The 21,810-nt window shown below is 38.8% G+C and overlaps 1 protein-coding gene and 1 long non-coding RNA gene across 5 annotated transcripts in view; one reads left to right on the plus strand and one right to left on the minus strand.

The window, feature by feature from the left end:
- The window catches only part of HMGA2 (high mobility group AT-hook 2), a 135,452-nt gene that overhangs the window by 36,864 nt on the left and 76,778 nt on the right, over positions 1–21,810 (plus strand). The window lies entirely within an intron of this gene.
- LOC111729625 lies at positions 13–21,234 on the minus strand. 2 transcript variants are annotated; one of them, XR_002776307.1, is made up of 2 exons: positions 20,687–21,234; positions 13–562 (listed from the first exon to the last, which is right to left on the minus strand). It is a non-coding gene; the product is annotated as an uncharacterized LOC111729625 (long non-coding RNA). The 2 variants fall into 2 exon arrangements; XR_002776306.1 differs by lacking the exon at positions 13–562 and adding an exon at positions 15,267–16,680.

Below are 21,810 nucleotides of genomic sequence, written 5' to 3' on the forward strand. Positions count from 1 at the left end.
AATACGACCATATATCATGCTCTTTTTCAGGACAGTCCCAGTTTATTCTCGTTTTTCCAGTTAACTCACAATAGCACCCCCTTTTACTCTCAAAAGTGTTTTATTTGGGGAGGGTAAAGTCTGGAAGCACTCTACCTAAAGTCTGCTTAAATTTTCCACACATACACATACCTTGTACCTCCCTTAATCTACATTTGTGTTGCATTTGTTTAAAAAAGTTACATTTGTGTTCTTTGGCTACTTCCAGATTATTGTTTCAGGCCGTTTCTCTGTCAGGTCATTCCTCCGTTCAGAAACTGCCAATGACTCATCATTAGTGACTGAATAAATTACAAATTTTTTTAGATCACGTAAATAGAATCATTTAGCGCTCTGTTAACCATTTTCACATGTGTATATGTAAAATGCATACAGATATATGTAGCCAAGTGAGTAAACTTCCTACTCCATAAACAGAACAGACACTTTCTCACATTCTCTTTTACGTAGAATTTCTCTGTCTCCATGTTCGACTGCTTCACCTCTTTTTAAATCTTCAACGCCCAGTTTAGATGTCTCACCCCTAGAACATGAGAACACACATTATTAATGTCTTGCTTATAGCACTATCCATTTTCTCTTGTTCTGATAATTTTTGAACATTTCTTATTTTTGTTTACCAGTTTTGTAAACTCCTTCAGAAGAGTTATCACGTTTTGGTTTTGCATTTTCTTCAAAACCTAAAACAGTGGTATACAGTAGTTGCTTAACATACTCATTGGATGAAGAAAAGAAGTATATGGCTAGACTACTTAAGTCATTCCCACAAGATGATTTCTTAAAACTATGTAATCGGAAGCTTTTTAAAAATAAGTATTTCCACAGTATTATGTCATTAATTACTGGACCCTGAGGAATTACTGCTGCTGCTAATCTCTTGGATCCAATACTTAGAGACATAAATATAAGTGACATTAGCACTGCTACTGCATTCAATGAGATTACAAAATAGAAAGTAGACTTAGAAGCAGATGTTGGAAAAATACCTTCAAAGATAACAAAATGTAGTAAGTATTCCTAAGGTTAGTTCAGGGACACATTCTAAAGGGAAGCTGCCACCACGGTATTGACAATATGGTGGCACGCTCTTCTGCACACTTGAAAAGGGTTATGTCTATTTTGGAGGATTTTCCTCCAAATTAAAAAAAATAAATAAATAATGCAATGTGTCTGTGACCGATTCTTAAAAAGATCATTTAAAGAAACGACATTTGCTGATTGAGATGGATGAAACGGTGTTCACTTACAAGGCAAAACTTGTATGTGAATATATTTCTTATTTTTTAATCATCTTTCTATGTATGTGGACCACTATGGAACACTGAGTTCGGAAAATAAATTAGTTTTCTTCTTCTAAATATTGCACCTCTTTTTAGGTTATGTCAACTTCTTTGAAGTTTGTAAAAACCTAGATGCTCTCTATATTTTAATTTAAGCACCTTGTATGTCCATGGTAACCAAAATGATAAAATCTTAAAGTAGATTCAGAAAAGAAATATTGCAGCTATTTTATGAATAGATTACACTTTAAAATTTAATATGCCAACATATTTTTGAAAAAAAAAATCAATTTATGCATAAGTATGTCCCTAATTCCACAGTATAACTTTCGATTTTAAAGGATGATAACAAAAGAACAAGCATTGGTTATGTTTACTTTTTCTCAGAATCTTATACAACATGCAGACATAAACACACACACCACAACCTCAAAAAATAGAAAATGGCTTTTTCTCTATCTACTTTTCTCTCTGCTTCCTACAATCAATATCAACTATCAACAGGCTCAGATATTTTAAGCACTTTTACGTTTTTATATTAGGCAAGAGTTGAGGAAAAACGAAATATGTCTGAAAGTGTATTTAAAATACTGTTTTAGAACAGTTAATCTGCTTGATTGTACAAAAGGCAAGTCAGTTGTTAGAAATCTCTTGTACTTCAAACATCGAAAAGGTGGTGTCAGAGACTTGTAGCATGGGCCACTTAGAAGGTGGCCATGCTCCTAACTAAGAGAAAAAAAGACCAGGAAGGAGAATGGGTTTAGAGTTCCAGGTGGAGATGAAACACTCACATTCTTAGTTATGTATGTACGTATGAAGTTTCGGAGAAGGAGCTGAGCTACAGATAAAGATATGGGAGCCATTCATACGAATTGAAGCTATGGCTGTAAATTGAAGTTCTCAAGAAAATGCAGGAAAAGAAAAGTGATACAGAAAGTGGAGAAGAAAGGGAATATGGGGACCATTGCACACAAAAGAGATAATATAGGTTGTTGGCTCCCAGAGATGGTACGTGGACCAGTGACCATCACTGCATCCTCCCTAAGCTATCCCACCAAAGCCTGAACCTGTGTATGGTTCCGATGCCCCCGCCTCCCCCATGCTCAGCTCGTGATAATTAACATGATTATTACTGGAGACATTAACTCACTAGACTAAGCTCGCCATCAAGGCATGCCATGGACAGCAACGAACTCTAAAGTTCTGGTCATGCTATCAGCACTCAAGGAGAGCAGGGAAATGAAACTAAGGAGAGTCCTTTTGGGGCCAGATCATTCACTCATATCGAGTGACATTCCATTTTCCATGTGAAAAAGCTGAAGTTTTGTTGTGCAATTGCTTTACAGAATGGAGCATTTCTGTTGTTTTTCTGAAACTGTTCAGCAAGATAGGACGCAAGTGCAAGGTCTGGTCCCACCAAACTGACTGCACCTTTTTTTCTGAGGTACAAAGTGAACATTTGTAATGAAGAGTGAAATGTCTCTGGAGTGTTTAAACTGACAGCCTTGACTTTAAGGATCATTAGATTTCAAAGACAAAAACAAAAAACAAAAAAAACCCAAAGTGATACTCATTGCATGGATCAGGTGATGAGAAACTGAGTTGTAACTTGGGATTCATTCACAAGAAAAGGTCTGGAAGGTATTCCCATGAGTAAGACCGCCAGAGTCACAAACTCTAGGCTCAGCGTCTCTGACCTGGCAGAGGACTTGCTCTTCAGGCTACAGGAGTTGCCACCTCCACACTGAGCAGACAATAAGTTTTCAAACTTTTGAAGGGTGTGGTGTCACTAGGTGAGCTGTCTGGGCACAAGATTTGCACTTGCGCCTGATTCTGGCTAAGGAGTTTTAGTAATCCAACAAAAATGCTCCATTCTGTAAAGCTAATTGAAGAATAAAACTTTGACTTCTCCAAATGGAAAATGGGATGGGCAAATTGAATGAAGGTGGGGGGGACATGTTGTTTCTCGAGCTGTGGCTCTAACGTCTTAGAACAGTTCCATGAATGTTATGGATGCACAGTAAACATTTATGACCATATTTAGGTCCAAGTAGCATGTGGGAGTTTGTGCTAGTGGTTGCTGATGGTTACCACGAATAGGAATCCTTTATTTCTGACGTATCCATAGTAACTAAGCAGGCCCATTTCCATAGTGCTTATTAGCTTCTGTCCTGCTGGCCATGCTTAGGCATTGTGGGCTCCAGGATTCCTAATTCACAGAACACCCCCGAGACATGGGTAAGTGCTTTTCATAAAAGCAAACTTAAGTAAGGGATTTAAAGAGATTTGAAGAATGCCACAAAGCAGTCAAGATGATAATTGACTCACATGTTAATTTAACTGGGTAGTGTTATAAAGTTATGTAGCCAGAATTATAAGTATTAAGAAAATACCAACATTTTCTTGCACCTCTTTGAAATCTTCTATTATGTTACTGACTTCATTGTTGGCTATTTCATAGGCAGTACATGTTCACCTTGCATCTGGCAGAGATTGCTCCATTTCTTATTAATGTTCAAGTTTTTAAAAAAAAAATACAGGGAAATATTTAACATACTAGGAAAAAATGGTTTAAATTAGTGACATTAACATTAATGTCGTAATGTTAATATATCCTCTTTTTTCCTAAGATACACTACAAATGATTCTGTAGTGTTTATATTTAACATACGTAGTAGATTTTCCTTTAGTTTGCATGTACAATGGCCATTTGAACACCAGGATAAAATTGTCATTGGCCTGTATTTGTCAGCTTACTTAACTGCAATTAGAAATATTATAATCCACTTTATTACCTTTAGCTCTTTTGCACATTAGTGTATTTTTGTTTAATTTCATGAGAGTGAGCTTTTTATACTTTACATTTAACAGGTAGAAATGAAAGCACTTGATAATAATTAAATATATGGGCACTGAAAATATAGCTGTTGTTTTAAATAATTACATTATATTTAAACCTAAGTTAGTCCTCAAACTGTCTAAAGTTCAAATTTGAATGGGATGCACAAGAGTGACACTTTTTCATTTCTCCATTGTCAAGATGGAAAGACCTTTGTTCTAAGCATCTGTGTCCCCATCTATTTTTCTCTAATAGTCAAGCTATATAATTCTTGGCTAAAATGATGAAGAATCAAATTTGTGGAACTGCTAGATATTGTAGACATACTGACGAGCAGTCCAAGGCCCCCATTGTCATCAATCTTATATTCTAGAGAGGAATCATGAATAATGGTTTAGTTACTCAAAAATAAAAATAACCATTTCCAGCAGTGATGGGAGTTATGAATTAAACTGAACCAAGTTCATGTGACGAGTAGTGTACTGGAGTAGGGGGAGGCTGTTTTAGATTGGATAGTCTGGGTGGGCATCATGGAGGAGTTGCTGTGTGAACTTAGAGCCCCAAATGACAAGGAGCCAGCCTTATAGCTGATAGATCTGTCGGCTGGCATTAACAGCAGATGGGAGGAGGGGATTAGGAGGGGCTAACTGAGCATTCAGCATTATTTTTCTTATCTCCAGGGCAGAACACCCAAGGATATCTTGCAAGTATGAGATAAAAAGCAAGAAAATTCATTATATCTATTCTCCTCGTGATACCTGTGTGACTATTTCTAAGCTTCAAAGTTGAAATAAAATATGACCTCTGCCGTTTTAGGCCACCTTTCATTCTTCAGCACAGATTTAAGAAAGCCATCAAAGTAGTAATTAATGAAAATAGTTGTTCTTTTTAGCTGTGCTAACTTAGAAAAAAAAAATTACTGTCACTGAGCTGAGATGTAGCCAACATGCATCAACACAACTTGGCCTGTGCCGTCTTAACCCATCGGAGTCAAATTGTTCTTTCTGCTATTGCTTTCTTTGTAGAGATGAGAGCAGAAAGAGTGACAGGCAGAGAAGGAGGAAGTGAGGGCCAGTACAGGGGTGGGTAGGCATGGAGTAGGAGAAATCAGTTCCGGTTTTCTAGTGTCTAAACACTGCAGAAGAATATAGTAAAAGGGAAAACAGAATTTGCGAAGAAAGAGGTGTACGAGCCTCCTGAGTTGTGGGTTAAATTACTGGCTTATGTAACAAAAAACGTTGACACTGTGAATTGAGGACCCGCTCTTGTTAACCGGTGCTCCTGAATGTAGTTAATGTCACAAACTATGTCGAAGCAGCCACTTGTTCTTTTTTTATGACGAGCAGAAGTCTAGCCCACCAAGACACTGAATTCTTTCCTAACTTTTGGCTCTGTTGAGAAAGCCTTTGCTTTTGGATACAAAGGTGGCAGAAAAATTTGGAGAGCTTCTCAGGAAGGAGAACCTCTTGGAACTTAATCTGTTCTGGGAGGGCCAGGAACCAGCACACCTGGAGTGGTGTCTGAGCAGGAGGAGTCGGAATTGGCTGGCCCATCCTCCCTTAGTGAGTGTTTATTTTGTTTAAGCTACAAAACAAATTATTGTGAAAGGACACAAAGGAAAGAGAAAACCCAAACCCTGTCCTCATGATACTGACAAATCAGTTGGACTGAGCACACAGGAATCAACTGAAGAACACTTCCGCCAAGTTCCAATTGTGTAAAAAGTGAAGGATATGAGTCTTGTGGGGAACACGGAGTTGAGACATGAGCGATTAAGTCGGTGTCTAAGGCTGCCTGTGGGAGAAGACTTTTGGGTGGAAATTTGAAGGAAGTGAGGAAAAGATTTGAGTTAATATACATTAAGTTTGTCACCTGAACAAGACTGGAAGTACCTGGAGAGCAAGGATGTGGCTTCTCTTCCTCACACATTTCCTGAAGTCCCAGCTTTAATGACTGGACTTGGGCGCCATGTTATTAAATTGATGAAAGGTTGGCCTTCCACTGATAGGCCACAGTGCAAAATAGAAACAGATGTCACAGGCACCTGTAGAGCTGTCCTTTTTGTCTTGCAATGTCCACTCCCTTTTGAGCTCTTTCTCTCTCCAACAGCACTCACAAAAGGAGCTCTCTGTCTGGGAAGGAACAAATATCCAGTAACCTTGTGCAGCTGGCCTCACTGAAAAGAGAGAATCTGTTGAATGCCACTGGAAATGTAAGGCTCTCTTGTGACAGTACAGTCTCAGGAGAAAACTAGTGGTTAAATTGCTAAGTTCTTTGAGTCTGAATCTTTTTTCACTTGCAGTGCAGATAAGTGCCTGATCTTGCGGTATCATATTTCTGACTTCTTTGTTCTGGCTTTATTTTTTTTTCGAAATGCCATTTTCATTTGTTGTTAGAGTTTAGAACATGTCAAAGTGCTTCTCTGAGAGGTAGGTGGTTTTACAGAGCACACGGAGAATGAAAACTCAATATCATCCCGGAGGCGGTCCCCTACCGTCAGGGAGGGGTCAGGTTGCTTTCCAGTCTTGGCTGCGTCTGAGCATGAAATGAAGAGAGAACTGAGGCCATATGAGTCACCTCATTTGGGCCCAAAACTCCCTTTACCTTGAATACAGAGAAAAATTGAAGCAAGAGTTTCTTTGCTATGTCTGCAGTTCTTGTCTAATTCAGTACATCTTAAATGATGGTTTAGGGAATGGTGCTATGACAGAACAACGCAGGTAGGGTCAGTCTTGCATGTTCTCTCTTAAGTCTTTTACCTAAATCCTCATTAGAATCTATGGGGATGCTAGCATCATTTTAATAAGTTGTCAACTCTGTTACTCTTAATATACTGCTGCCCTAAACCGCCAACACATCGCGTACAAGTGAGTCACATCGAGTACAAGTAGATTACCACTGATTTCCTGTGACATATTTTAAGAGAGAGGCATTAGCAAGCTGCTATACTTCCTCGATCAAAGAGGCAGAAACTTTTGCAAAACATTCAGTTGATGGAATGGTTAGCCAGAATGAGTCTAAAACCCATTTTCTAAGGATTCTACTCACTCAGCCCAATACCAAATAGACTTTGATGCCTTTTTGTGTAGGGTTCTCTGAGTCAGTTGAGTTGGGATATATATCATTTGGGGTAGGGTACCATGACCACCATCATTGTGTACATACATAAATCAAAGCAAAACCAGAGAAGGAATATGGTGGATCACAGAACAATGCAGAAAGATGACAGCAATGACTAGGAAGTGAAACGCAGTGGTTGTATTTCAGGGAGCCTACCCAGCAGATGGTAATTATCATAGCTTTTAAAGTTCTACCTCACAGGTTGATGGATCCTCAAGTCTAATCTGACATCATGATCTACACTCCCCTCTTGCTCTCTGCTGAGATCATCAGGGAGAAGTTGAAGAGAATGCTGTCAGTACTTAACTCCTCAGGAATCACAGTAAACTGCCCTCAGTACACTGGCTCTTCCAACAAAAGGGCTAGAGATTGCTGCTTTGTTTATGTATTTAAGAAAGAATAGTCAAGAAATACAGTTTCATTTTATTCTGGTATTTACTATTTTGAGCTTCATTTCTAAATGTAGGTAATGTCAGTGGGGCATCTAAACAGAGTCCTGCTTGGTATTCGTAATCAATACGTATTAAATGCCTACTGAATACCAGGCATTTTTCTAGAGACCTCAGAGTAAACCTTCAAAGCATACTTGATTGACATAATTTTATAAATGAAGAAACCAAGTCTCAGAAAATTTAAGTAACTTTCACAGATACACAGAGAGTAATACGACTGAGTCTAGAACCCAGGTCTGTCATACTCCAAAACACATGCAGCCAACTCAACTAGAAAGATTATGGAGATCTCAGTTTTTCAGTTCTTTTCACACTTAGCTTCAGGATTAAAAGCATTGGTTATGCTTTGTAAAAATGTAGTGTTCAGTACCCCAATCACCTTTAATAAAGATTTATTAAGCACTTAACGTAATAGGTTTGCATGTAAGTAAATAAAATGCAGTTCTTAGCTTTAAGAACTTATAGTCTAAGGGAAGGTATGCATACACATGAAATTTCTGTTCATTTTGAATTCTAATTATGTGTCAGAAGTTATGCTAAGTGCATTGTAAACATTTTGTTTTATTATTTAATCTTTATGAGAGCTTTATGTAGTAGGAATTTTAAAAGTATCTTGCCAAAGTGCAAATCATAAACAAAGATTTATAAGGCCTTTATTCCAACTAGGTAAAATAAGAAAGGCTTTAAGAAACAGATGAATGGCGCTTTGGCTGAGCCCTAAAGAATGAATAGGTTTTAATAGGACAGCTGGAAGAGGAAGTTCCTAGAGGGAGCCTTCCACGCTGTGTGAAAAGTAGGAGTGAATCAATGGAGACTGGGGAGTGTAGGGAATGTTCACATGAGAGCAGCTGGTATGGGTTGGATGGTGTAAATTAGGGCTGTGGCATGGATAAGAGAAAGATGTGGACAATGAGCCCGAACAGTAAGTGATAACAGGTCATGAGGGCTACGCATAGCATGCCCAAGGAGATTGAGCATCATAGGAATGGGAAGCTGTGAAAGATTTCTGAGTAAGAGGATGACTGATCAGATTTGATTTGACGTATTAAAAATATTGGCTCGGTCAGAAGCTTACATCCGTAGCCATAGATAGTCTCATGACAGATGCTTGAGAATTAGTTATTCGCCATGTAACAGCATTTTGATCAACGGTGGACCGCATATGTGACAGTAATGAAAATTGTAATGAAGCTGAATCTCCCGTAAGAGACAGGAGGATATATGGGTCAGGAGGAATTTATTTTTTTGGTGATGGGACCAATATATGTGGGGGCAATAGAGTCTCTCTCATTCATAACACTTCAATTTTAAGTGCATAAATTACATCCCAGTCAGTCGGCTACTGACTTGCTTCAGCACAGAGGAGCCTGTCCAACCTCTCCCCCTCAATCCCATGCTTCATACTCAGAGGGCACTATAGCCCTCCCAGATCTAGCTTGCTGGTCTTCAGGGTACATTGCTCTAAATTATTTGTTGATGACCTAAGATCCTGTACAAGGATACAGGTCCACAGGAGCTACTTTAACAAGTATTAAACATCACTGCCTCTTTAGTGAAAGCTTTCTGTAGCAGAGTGAAGCCAGCCTGTCCCTATGTTTTGGAAATATTTTCAGGTTGTAATGATGTAAAGCATAGGTAAGTTTTATTTCTTCCATCAGTTCAATTCCAGGGAGAGCCCTTTGTGCCAGGTAGGGTCAATGGAACCCAAAACAAATTTCCAAAGTCAAAATATCCAGTCCCCTGTTCTACACCCTCTCCATGTTAAACACCCTTTGTAAAAATGAATATAACAAAGTTCCTTAATCTGACCGCTGCTTCAACATATAATAGCCAAAACTATATCGCCATGGCAATCTCCTATGTTCCTTTCTCTCTTCATCCTGATTTTTTATTACTTTTGATCTTCAGGCCATCTTTCACTCCCTCCTGATAGTCATAATTATGGTGATCCATCCGTACCTAGCCAGTTTCTCTTCAATATTTCCAATCAGTCCAACCCACATCCCTGTTCATGAAGCATCATTGACAGCTTCGATGTTCCATTTCTGACCCTGTCAGAAAGAATCGGAGGGCTTATGGGACAGTTTGCACAGCCTACAGTAGTGTACAGTAGTGTAGTGTCCTTGGCCTTCACATTCACTCACCACTCACTGACTCACTCAGAGCAACCTCCAGTCCTGCAAGCTCCATTCATGGTAAGTACCCTATACAGGTGTGCCATTTTTATCTCTTATACTGCATTTTTACTCTATCTTTTCTGTGATTAGATACACAAATACTTACCATTGTGTTATAGATGACCTACAGTATTAGATAAACGAACATGCTGTACAGGTTTGTAGCCTAGGAGCAATAGGCTTAGGCGTGTTGTAGGCTATGCCATCTATTTTTGTGTAAGCATGTAAGTGCACTTCATGATGCTTGCACAATGACAAAATCACCTAACGAGGCATTACTCAGAACACATCTTCATCATTAAGCAACACATGACTGTATTTGCTACGATGATTTTTTTCTTGAAAACATCAGTTTTTAAAACATATTTATGATACAGTCAATTAGTGTTTTATAAGATGATTTTTATACTGTCCTAATGCCAGGAGCTGGTAATCATCACGTGCTTCGATTAACTTGAAAGTGAAAAGATTTACCTCCTTCTAGGAATCTGGTCTAAATATTAGCAGACTGAGTACTCTCCCTTTAATTTTATGAATTTGCGTTGAAATTGTTGTACCACTGGCTCGATGCATGAGTCTATTGTCTCAAACAGATGCAGACGACTGGAAGATATAGTCCCCATTTTTGTTTTCTTTACTATCTCCTACTGCACTGGAAAAGCCATTGCTACTCACTGAATACTTGTTAAATGAAGAATTGAATGTATAGCCCCTAGGTTAATTCTAACTTTTACTGTTAGCATCAAGGTGAGCGATTAGCCCAGGGTCACAGTGAGAAGAACTTTGATACTTCTGAAGAACCATATGTCTGAAAACTGCCAAATGTATAAATAAATGGTCTCTACAGATCATTGGGTTCCACATCCAGACATTCAAATTTACTAAATCTGGGCTGATGGAAGAGGTTGAACTGGGTGAGATTCTACTAGCATAGGAGTCAGCAAACTCTGGCCCACAGGTCAAGTCCAACCCATGACCTGTTTTTGAACGACCAGAAATCTAAGAACAGTGTATACATTTTTTTGATGGTTGAAAAACAATCGAAAGAGCAGTACAATTTCGTGACGTGAAAATGATGTGAGATGCAAATTTTAGTATTCATAAATAAAGTTTTACTGGGACACAGCCATGCTTATTTTTTCACGGATTGTCCACGGCTGCTTTCATACTATGCTGGCAGAATTGAATAGTTGCCACAGAGAACACCTGGCCCGCAAAGCCGAAAATATTTACTATCTATCTGGCCCTCTACAGAAAAAGCTTGCTGACTCTTGCTCCACTGTATCTTTCTGGCCCTCTTAATCCATTTATATGCATTTCTTCCTTTAGCGTGCAAATGGAAACTGAATTTCGGTTCATTAATAGAAGCAAGAAACCTTTAGCTTTGCCTCCAGATGTTATTCTTTTTCTTTCTCTTGAGAATCTTGAATGTTCTATATCTAGATTCTCAAAGCTAAAGAATAATGAGGTAGAATATGTTTTATCCATTACCGTATCCCTTTACTATGAGAATCCTGAAAGTGTGGTTTTCCCTTTAGGTTAGAGAACTACATTCCTTTTCTAGTCACACTCCATTTTTAGTTCACACACAGGCTGTCAGCTCCATAGAACAATGCCAAATGAGATTCTTAGGATCTCTTAAAAATCCCTTCCAGTTTGGTTTCTGTCCATATCTCACTCAGGTATTTTCCTCAAAAAGGCCTAGGAATAATGGAATAACCTGTGATTATGAACGGCGTGTTCGACTTCCCTATTTGGTGTGTCTTTGTGCTTTGCAGCATCATAGCTTTCTTGGGTTTAGCAAAAAGAGGTGGGACAACCTGTCTTTTGTAGGCAGAAGCCATTCTGAAATGGCAGGGAGACAACGGGAGGCACAGTGGGAAATAGTCTCACTTCTTTACATCATTCATTCACTCCTGCACCGCATGTGATATGGCTTCTTCTATCCCATGGAAAGTACTCTACATATGGTCACCGATAATCTCTTAACTGCCAAATCCAAGGGACACGTCTGTCATCATCCTGAGGTCTATTCCGAAACATCTGACACATCGATCGCTCTACCTTATTTCAAACTCTCCCTCCTCAGATCCCAGAACAAAAACCAGTCCCGATGTTCCTTTTATCTGAAAAGTCCTTCTATCTGGTGGACTCTTCTCTTTCTACCTGTGCTTCCCAGATTGTGCATTTCCAGGGTTACAACTGAGGACCTCTGTATTTCGTTTCCGTGTGTCCATTCTGAGTAAGCTCAGTGACTTCTATGTTTCGGTTACTAACTACATTTCAGTGACTGTATTCTTAGCTTGCTTGAGAGTGCCATAATTCACCTAGTCATTCTTAACTCCCTACTTTCTTCATTTTCAGCACTTACAAACTGTTGTTTTCAACAGTCATTTATTGCTCCATATGTTTTGAGTTTTCTTTTCCTCCATTCCCACTGTTACTTCCTCTTTTCGGGCCCTTATCATCCCTCACTTGAACTATTTGCACTAGTCGTCTGCTAGTCTCCCTGCTGTCTCTGGTCTTCTCTCTCTAACCCACCTCCAATATTATAACAAGTGCTATCCTCAGGACGGTAACCGTATCACTGTCTTTCCAAAAGCCTTCAATGGCAACCATTTTCTCAAGTGATAAAGTCCAAATTTCTTATGTTGATTATAGCATTAGGTCTAGTTTCTAATCTTGCCTCCTATCATTCATTCACCAGTTGTAGTCTTCACTTCATTCGTGCAAAAAGACTGGTTTTTCTGGAACCTACACACCTTTGCTCTAATTATCATATTCTTCACCTTTACCACCATCTGGACAAATCTCAACACATCTCCCAAGCCCCACTTCAAATATGGTACTCCCCTTCCCAAAATTAATTACCCCTCCTCTTTGCCATCGTGGGGGTTTGCATACCAGTCAAGGAGAGCCTATTTTGCAGTGTACTATAATTGTTTACATGTTTTTCACACAGCAGACGATGTCTCCTTCCCCTTTGTGTTTTCAGTGCATAGCTCAGTGTCTGCCTTACCAAAAGTCTCCAATGAATGAATATATCCAAGCTATATGTCTGTACCTACACCATGAGCCCTCTAGATTCTGTTACAAGGCATGTTAGAAATGAATGGTGCTGTCAGCAGCCAATAGGGCAATTATCAACAGAAAAGGTTTATTTCCTTCTCTTGATTTTTTTTTTTGAGATATTCTCTTGAGATTATTTGCATTGAATCTAGGCTAAGTGTATGTGGCTACAAATAGTCACTCATGAAGTCAGATGTGGGAGGAATAGTATTTTAATAGAGTGGAAGAGGCGAGACTTCCAAATGTCACTATTAGTGATTAAGTCACATATATTAGAAATAAAACTTAATTTCTCCTATTAATACCAAGAGAGTTGGGTAAGAAGTTAGTGTCTTAGTCACATAAAGAATGTATATATGTGTGTGTGTACATATATATGTATATATATGATAAAGTATGTATATATTTTAATACGATTATTATATTACTAAGTCACATATTTTATATCTATCCTCAGAGAATTATCATTTTAATAAGTCCAATAATAAAGACTTATTAAAATGATAATTTTAATAATTATCATTATTAAATGATAATGATTGAGCCGAACACCCATGGAATTTAACAATTCCTTATTGAATTCAGAAATCACACATATAAAAAGCTAATTAATAGTATAAGGCAGTTCGAAGCATTCCAATTAACGGCGAATAATAAGTGAGATTCTATTTTGTGTTTCTTTTTGCTCTGCTATAGCTCTTTGCATGTACAGGGTGTTTAATAAGTACTTGCTGAGTGAAAGAAGTGACCGTGGAATGGAGGCCAATTTGTAGTAATTTTTCAATTGCACTTTCTTTGCTGTGTGCATTAAAATGAAATTGAGTCTCGATCTGTTTATTGACACCAGCTAGTTGTAGATAAGTGTAAGAATTGATCCTTAATACTTTCACAGATCTCATTTATTATTATTATTGAAGATCAAGCTTATTTTTATCTTTCAAATTTAAAATCAAAATTAATAAATACATAAGTAGTAAAGATATTAAAATATATAAGTAACAAAGCCATAAAAATGCATATAATTTAAAGCTATGTAGAGTCTGCTACTTAGTTGAAGGCTTCGTCAGTGTTACTGAGATTCATTGGGTGTAAACGTAGATAAAACTCTTTAATGACGTGAATCTAAATACTCCGGAAATCTTCTTCTTTTCAGTGGAAGTGAATTGCTTTTATACGAGGCCTAGGTTTTCCAGTTGGAAGGAAATCATCTGAAGACATGGTTCCTTCTAGAAGTTGTTTTAGAGTCTTTTTCAGAAGGAGGCTTAAGTGATTCCACAGGCCTCTCCAGGTTCGTTGTGGTGGAGTACAGGTGATCTGTACGTCATTGCTCTTTGGGCGGATTTATAATATGCACCAGGCTGCCCAGATTTACCCGTCGAAACTTCTTAAAGCTTAGCAAGATATCTTTTTCCTTTTTTAACAAAAGCATGGACGATGATGATTCTAACTCATCTGTTTTTCTGTGTCTATATATGAAGGTAAATATTTTCATAAATGTGCTTAAAAAACATTAGAATATTTTAAATGGCCATCCCTGATGTCCTCTCCTTTGCCTTTTCTAGTTTGGAGCTCCAGCTTAGGAAAATAGTCATATTTTAAAGCAGGTATAGATTTTTCTAAAAGTTTTTCCAGTACAAGAAAATTGGAATCTCACAGACGTGCACGTACTTATTTTATCTTCTCTTCTCCCTTTATTTGACCAGAAAGTTTTGATTCCCCTAGTAATAATCCTATAGAATTACTATGTAGCTTGACACAATGGCTGTGGCAAGTTTTGTTGCTGTTTTCAAAATCACACGTGTGTAAAAATAAAGAGAAATGTTTATATTTATTGATTTATTTATGTTAAATTTATTAGGGTGACATTGGTTAATAAAATTACATAGGTTTCAAGTGTGCGATTTAATAATAATGCGTCATATGTATATTGCATGGCGTGTTCACCACCCAAAGTTAAATTTCCTTCTGTCTCATAGTTAGATAGAGTTAATACAACAGGTAATTCTTCCAAAGACGTTGGAAATTGAATTTTACTCCTCCATTCTCATCTTAGAAGATACATTGACAGTGGCTCAGTACATGCTTTGCTCACTCGTCTTATTGGCAGTAATACCAGATGCACTTCATTTAATCGAATAGCTGTGTTCTTGAATGAGTAAATAAATATTATTCGGAGTTGACCTATTTACATGCACTAGAAGAACTTGTCATTTGAACAACCTTAGTTTATTATTTCAAAGATTATACTATATTGCAAATAATCCTTTATTCAGATTTTCATATATTTAGCTTTTTTTTTTTTTTTAATACCAAGGCTTACATCAAAAAAGTCAACTTTCTATGAGTTTGAACTACCAATTTGGTGGACATTACTTTTTTTTTTTTAATTTACTTTCTCTTTGAATTATTTTTGCTACCATGGGAGAATGAACAAGGTTAGTTAGTAGAGAATGAGCTCATTTCTGCTGCTCCAGCTATTTTTAGAATCTTTGCTTTTAAAAAAAAGTGGTTGGAGGGAAAAAATGGACCTGCAACCAGGCTCACCCTGGTCTCCATTAGCACAAGCACTGGTGAGTTTAATCTCTTCTGTTTTTGCCTTTAGTTTTCAATAAAACTGTTTTCTTTCTTTTCCCCCTAAACTTGTTATATAAGAGTATAGTAGTTACAGATCAGTCTGTATAAATACATGTTTATATGAATACATGTTTGAATACATGTGAATACATGTTTATCATATGAATGCATGTTTATAAATAAATTACTTGGTTATTTTGGTCTGTTAGTTAAATATGCACTTAAGACATTTTAAAAAAATAGAAATTCTCATGTTTTTCATGGAATGGATTCAAAGTTGCTGCAGATTTAGTCAGTCATTTGTATTTAAATATTTTCAGGAGTTTTTGCATCAGAAGTTTATACCCACATCATGGTCTAAAGTAAAAATCAGTTAGCTATATTAAAACGGTGATAGTAAATATCTCATTTGCTAATTCTGTATTTGTCAATAAGTTACTTTGCACAAGGCAATGTTAAATACTCCCATTCCCCTCCTAATTTCAGTATGTACTCGACTATATATCCAATTCTTTTTTTCAAGAAAGCCACATCCTAGGAATCCAGAAAGGAATTCTAGACTGGTAATTCTCAGTTTCTCTTAGTATCATTTATAAAGCAGACAAAACAATTTCTGACATCCGATTTTTGAAAACCATAAAATCAGTTCACCGCTAAAGTCCAAACTTTCTAAATCAAATTTTGACCTAAGAACAAATACTTTTGTCATTTATAAACCTTCGAAATTAGGGTTTTGAGTAGAACTTTCCAGACAGCCTTCAACAAAGCCGTGTCGACACACATCCCTAAAGCACATTGAATTACACAGTACCCCATCGTGTATGAGCAGCATTTGCCACAGAAGGAAAAGTACTTAACCCTTGAGCAGGTCTGTTGGTGGAGAGGTGACAGGTGGAATCCAGCGAGGGTGCTGGACAAGGGTGAATGTGAGGTGTGTGCATGTGAGGGTGCAGGGAGCTCTGGGCTCTGGGTTGCAGGGCAGGGCACCCTCTCAGTTCTTTGCAACTCTGGTGTGTGAAGTGATTTATGGGAGCTGCAGCCCACGGGCCATACATCACCTTCCTGGTTGGCTTTGTTGACACCTTGTCACATTCTTGCAGGGCTTGAGGAATTCATTGTTCTTGTTTAAACTGATAAGAACAAAAAGGGAAAAAAAGGTTTTCTCACTGAGACCTTGGGAAAGGCGAGGGGGTGGGAACATTGATGTAGAGCAGCAGGGCTTCGCTTTCCCAAGCAATGCTTCCTGTGCATCTGCCACATTCGTCCTTCCCAAAGAAGCTGTGCCATTAGGTGTGCCAGCTGCAGCTTTATTTGCCCTCTGAAAGTAGTTTTCTGGTGGCGAGGTATTCTTTTTGCTGGAATCACACTGCGGAGAGGGGCTTTGCAAGGAGGACGGAAGGAAGGAATTTTCCTTCAAGAAGTAGGAGATAGAATGGCTGAGAGGAGATTCCAGGGGAAGGTAAAATGACCCTGGTCACTGGGGGAATGTAAAACATGCGGTTACTTTTGATGCGAGCCCGTCTCTTCGAAGTTCATCTTTTGTACAGCATGCTTTTCGGGCATGATGCCATGCTGACCTCTCTCCCCTTTAATGTGTAGTGCCCCATGCCTCACTTAGTCTTCTGGCAGCCTGCACGCAGAGGCTGGCATCTGAGCCCAGCACTTGAAGACAGCAAAGAGTTTCAGAATGGGAGCTCATCGAGTCACTAGTTAAAAGGTTGTGCGATATATACGTAGAGCATTATCTTTCACTGCAGTGGAGCAAATGAATGATCTACCTGTCTTTCTTAGATGTCTTTAGCATAATATCTCTGCTATCCTTGCTTTAAAAAATAATAGCTTAAAGTCCTTTTAAAAGTAAATGGGGTGATATTGGTTAATAACATTACATAAGTTTCAAGTGTACATTTCTATAATACATCATCTCTATATTATACCACTCAAAGTCTAGTCTCCTTCGGTCACCATATATTTGGCCCCCTGGCCCCCTGTACCCTCTTCAACCTCCCTCCTGTCTCTTTCTTCTCTGGTAACCCACCTTTCTGCTGCCCATGTCTGTGAGGTTGTTTGTTTTGTTAAACTCGTTTTCATCCAAGAAAAGTAACAGGTCAGATCCCAAGTACCACATGGGATTGTAAATGTGCATACTTCCTTTGTGAAAATAAATGTGTGTGTGTTTTTTGTTTTTTTTTTTTTTGAGAGCAGTTTATCACAAATGTATTCTATCTACTAATATTCTTTATCATCAGTTTTGTTGATTGGAAGGAGAAGAACCTATTCACACCCCAGCCAAGGGCAAGGTGTCCGGGGAGTTCTTGAATTTTTGTGTTACACTGTTAACAAGTTCATGTGTAATGTCATAAATCACTTTACCTGGAAGTGACATTTACACATCCCCACTATGAACCTCATTTTGAACTGGAGCCATAAAAGCCATTTTCAAGCTTTTTAAAATGGCTCTCTGCAACCGCATATCCTGTGGAATGCATATGTATAAACTGCTTCTTGCATTTGGTTGACCAAGCAGTTCCTATGCTGCAAACAAGGGGTGCTTGAAGAACTGCCAAGGTAGGTGGCCAGAAAATGGGATTCAAGAGTTGACATTGTGATAACATGGACTGCAAATGAAAGTGGCCTAATAAATGTATAATAGTACAGTAACGGCATGATTAAAATAAGAAATTGGTTTTGCAAAAGCATGCACTTTTTCTTTTGTCATCTATCTTGCTATAAAGTGCCATTTTGACAACATTAGAATGCATAAATATGTGCAATGCTGTCAACATCAGCATCTATCCAGTTTTTAAAATTTACAAGCCCAGTTTCCCCCATTTTTTTTTTTTTTTTTTTGCAACTCTGATGAGCCTGCCAGTTCTGTCTTTGCCTTTTTCTTAGCTTGGAGGCTACTCTGGTTTTCAGAATTAAGTTTATTGACAGTGTTTCACTGCTCTCTGCTGGAGGAGCCCAAAGTGAGGCCAGGCTTCCAGGGCTCCAGTCACTTGCAAAGAATGCAGGTGAGATGGCTCAGCTGATAAACTCCCAGCTCCTGAAATTCAACCTAACACAAGACTTATTCATGCTGGTCATAGACCACAGTTGAAGAGCTATGTTGTGCAGACTAGAGATGGGGTTTTCTTAGAGGGGAGGGTGGTTAAGATGAAAATGGAGCACTGCCCAGACTCCAACTTCTTACTTCGAATGTTGCCCAGTGTGAAGATGTCCTATGTAATGGTGCACGGAGACTGCAGTTTCCCCAGTTAAAGTTCAGCCTTCCATTTTTGACACATAGATGTACATTTTACTCTACTGTAGACACCTGAGGTCACCCCCGTCCTACCCTCCAAAGAAAGGAAATAAAGCTTTTTTGACCAAACTTTATATTTTTTTTTTCTAAACTTATTCGTTAGTATGTGCATGACTGGAGAAGAAAAGAGCAAGAGTATTTATATTTACCGAGTTAAGCAGTGAGTGTGTTAGGACATTTTTTTTCTAAAACTTTTCTAGACGGGAATAAATATTAATTTACATTTTCATTTTCATGAACACAAAACTGTACTTTAGTTTCAATGTTCTACTTCTCAAGTATGGAACAAAAGTACACGTACAAAAACAAAGACACTTGCAAAGCAGACACTTCAGGTGACTATCATTTTTAGTATATATATGGAATATGTGTATCCACACAGTTATGCACATGTGCATGTGTGCTTATACATATATTATACTTATATATATATTTTGAAAGGATAGGGAGAACAGATTTAAGCATAACACATCTCCAAAGTATTTTATGTTCTTTTCAGTCTGGCATCTTTTAACTGAAAAACAACTCGATGAATAGAAATCGTAAAAAGCCACTCTTACAACAGCATTAAAGTGCTATTCTATTCTGCAGCATTCCAAGTGAATTATTGCTGTGCTGTCAAAGAAAACAAAAACATTTGGGAAAGACTGTTTATTTTACAGTGGTTGACCAAAAGTATGCAAGCGGTTATAAAAAAATGTAGACGGCTAACGATGGGAGGTGCCACTTGCACATTCTGAAATCCATTCACAAACCCTCGACACTAACTCTCTATCACTGGCGATAATATTAGAGGCAAAAGCATTTTCCGTGGGGGAAAATCCTAACACTTTCAAAATATTTCAGTTTAAAGCAATAAATAAAACTCCTATCTCCATTCTCTGTCTCCGGCATCGCCTCACAGAGCCCGATGGCATGATATTTTTTTTTCCCCCAAGAAGAGCAAGGAAAATTTTGCAAAACTATTTCTCTCAGAGGTTATGGCAATGAGCTATTTTTGTGCTGCGCAGCATGTATTACCCTTTGTGTTTAAAGATTAAAATAAACGCTGCCATTGACAATATTAAACTTTCGTTCAACAACTACTTCGTTTTAGAAGTAAATGAGAAATTAGAAATCCCTAACGCAGCCCCTTCATAATAAAGATAATAAAATGTATACTCAGAGAAGCTAAATGACTTGCTTAAAGTGCAAAGCTAGGCAGTATGGAGGGATAAGAGAAATAGAAAGTTACTGTCTGTGTTGTGGTATGTTTTGCTTGAGAAGCAGACTATATATAGTCAGAACCTCACTGATACCTCCTGGTAAATGCTTATTTTAATATTTAAGAATTTCTCATTGGTGAAGAGATTCTTTTTCTAAGAATCTAGATCTTGAGTTTTAGGTCTCTTACTTTTTTAAAGAAAAACTCACTGATAAGTCAGGATCCATTTAACTTTCTGGTAGATCATTAGATACAGTTTTGAGAAATGGCTCTATTTATCATTATCATATGGTAAAAGATACAAAAAGCTCCTTGATATGTCTAGCATGATTCTGTCACATAAAACCACTCAGTAGATATGGATTGAAAGAATGCCTTTAGGGAAATGGTTCAAATTTCCTTTCTGTCGGTGCCAATGCAGCTTGTTTCTGGGTGGTGTGTAAATTGGGAGGAAGGCGTTACATTTCAAGTGTCTCATTTGTGGTACAGTGAGTTGACAATTTACCACCATTCACATGTATTAGATGCTTTAGGCATCTGGCTTTCCTAACGCTTTGCCCCCGGAGTGGAGAGAGTGAAAGGAAGAGAAGGAGACAGAAGCAGAACTACTTGCATCTCTGCCCCCTACCTCAGCAGCTCCTTCTTCTCGTCTCTGAGGATCTCCAGAGTCTGAGAGTTTTGTGTGGTGTTGGCCCAACAAACAGTTGTCCTCTTGATGGCTCAGCTGTTTGTGTCTCCTGAGTGAAACAGCATCAGAATTTTTTTCAGATGTAGCATCTGCCTTCTTCCCTCCGTGACATCCTGGGTTAGTCACGTGCTGGCTGGCCAGGATATGTAAATAAAACTTGGCTAAAAAACACTTAAAGGATTATGAAGCAATCTTGCTTAATAGTAGCAAAACAAAACAAAACAAAAAACCACTCCAGCAAATCCTCCTGTGTGCTACTTACTAAGCAGTGGAAAGATCCAGCTATGACTGGAGCTGTCTCGACCTGAGTATTGTCCTAGACCCAGAAAGAGCTGGAGAGAATGACAGGGAGAGGAGAAACCGTGCGGAAGGAGAGAGCTTGACTCACTCGCCGCCCTCTGCCTCGCTGCAGACAGCGCCACACGTATTCCCTCCCGGCAGTAGCTAATGAGAGCGGCATGCTGGTGAAGCAAGCCTGCTAATCCCGGAGCCCTCCTCTCACGCGTGTGCTGGGATGGCCGGTTCACTGCCGCTTACACATCCTCGAACTGCACACTTTTTCCCATGGCTCAGAGGTGGCCTGGCCCTCGGTAGGTCCCCGGGGAGTTTCCATGTTGCAGAACGCGTTGAGAGATTCAGATTGTGGGGTTCCCATGTGGCTTTTGCAATTGAATGTCTCCATCTCCTGTCCCTGGACAGTCGGTTGCTGGCCTGCCTCTGAGTTGTCTATCGCCAAAGCTGTCTGCTCTGACCGGAGGGAAATGAGCGTGGAAACCCCTTGTGCCTGTGTGTGCCAAAAGCAACCTTAGTCAATGAAAGAGCTCGGCAGACGGCGGGGTCCTGCGTGCCGACCTTTCTTGCTGCTCCTATGAGAATCATGCGCTGCTATTTCTGTGGCTTCTGCCAGTTGGCCCCTGCCCACCTTTTCTGTTCTTACTAAAGCGGCCAGGAACTGAGCGAAAGAGGAAGCCTCGGCTGTACTCCCAGCTGCGCTGCCAGGAGTGCGTCTGTAGTAGGTCCAGCAACACAAACAAAACAGGGCAGAGCCCGGGGAGGCCGGCCAG

Source organism: Pteropus vampyrus, unplaced genomic scaffold (genome assembly GCF_000151845.1).
Source record: "Pteropus vampyrus isolate Shadow unplaced genomic scaffold, Pvam_2.0 Scaffold9, whole genome shotgun sequence".
NCBI lineage: Eukaryota > Metazoa > Chordata > Mammalia > Chiroptera > Pteropodidae > Pteropus > Pteropus vampyrus.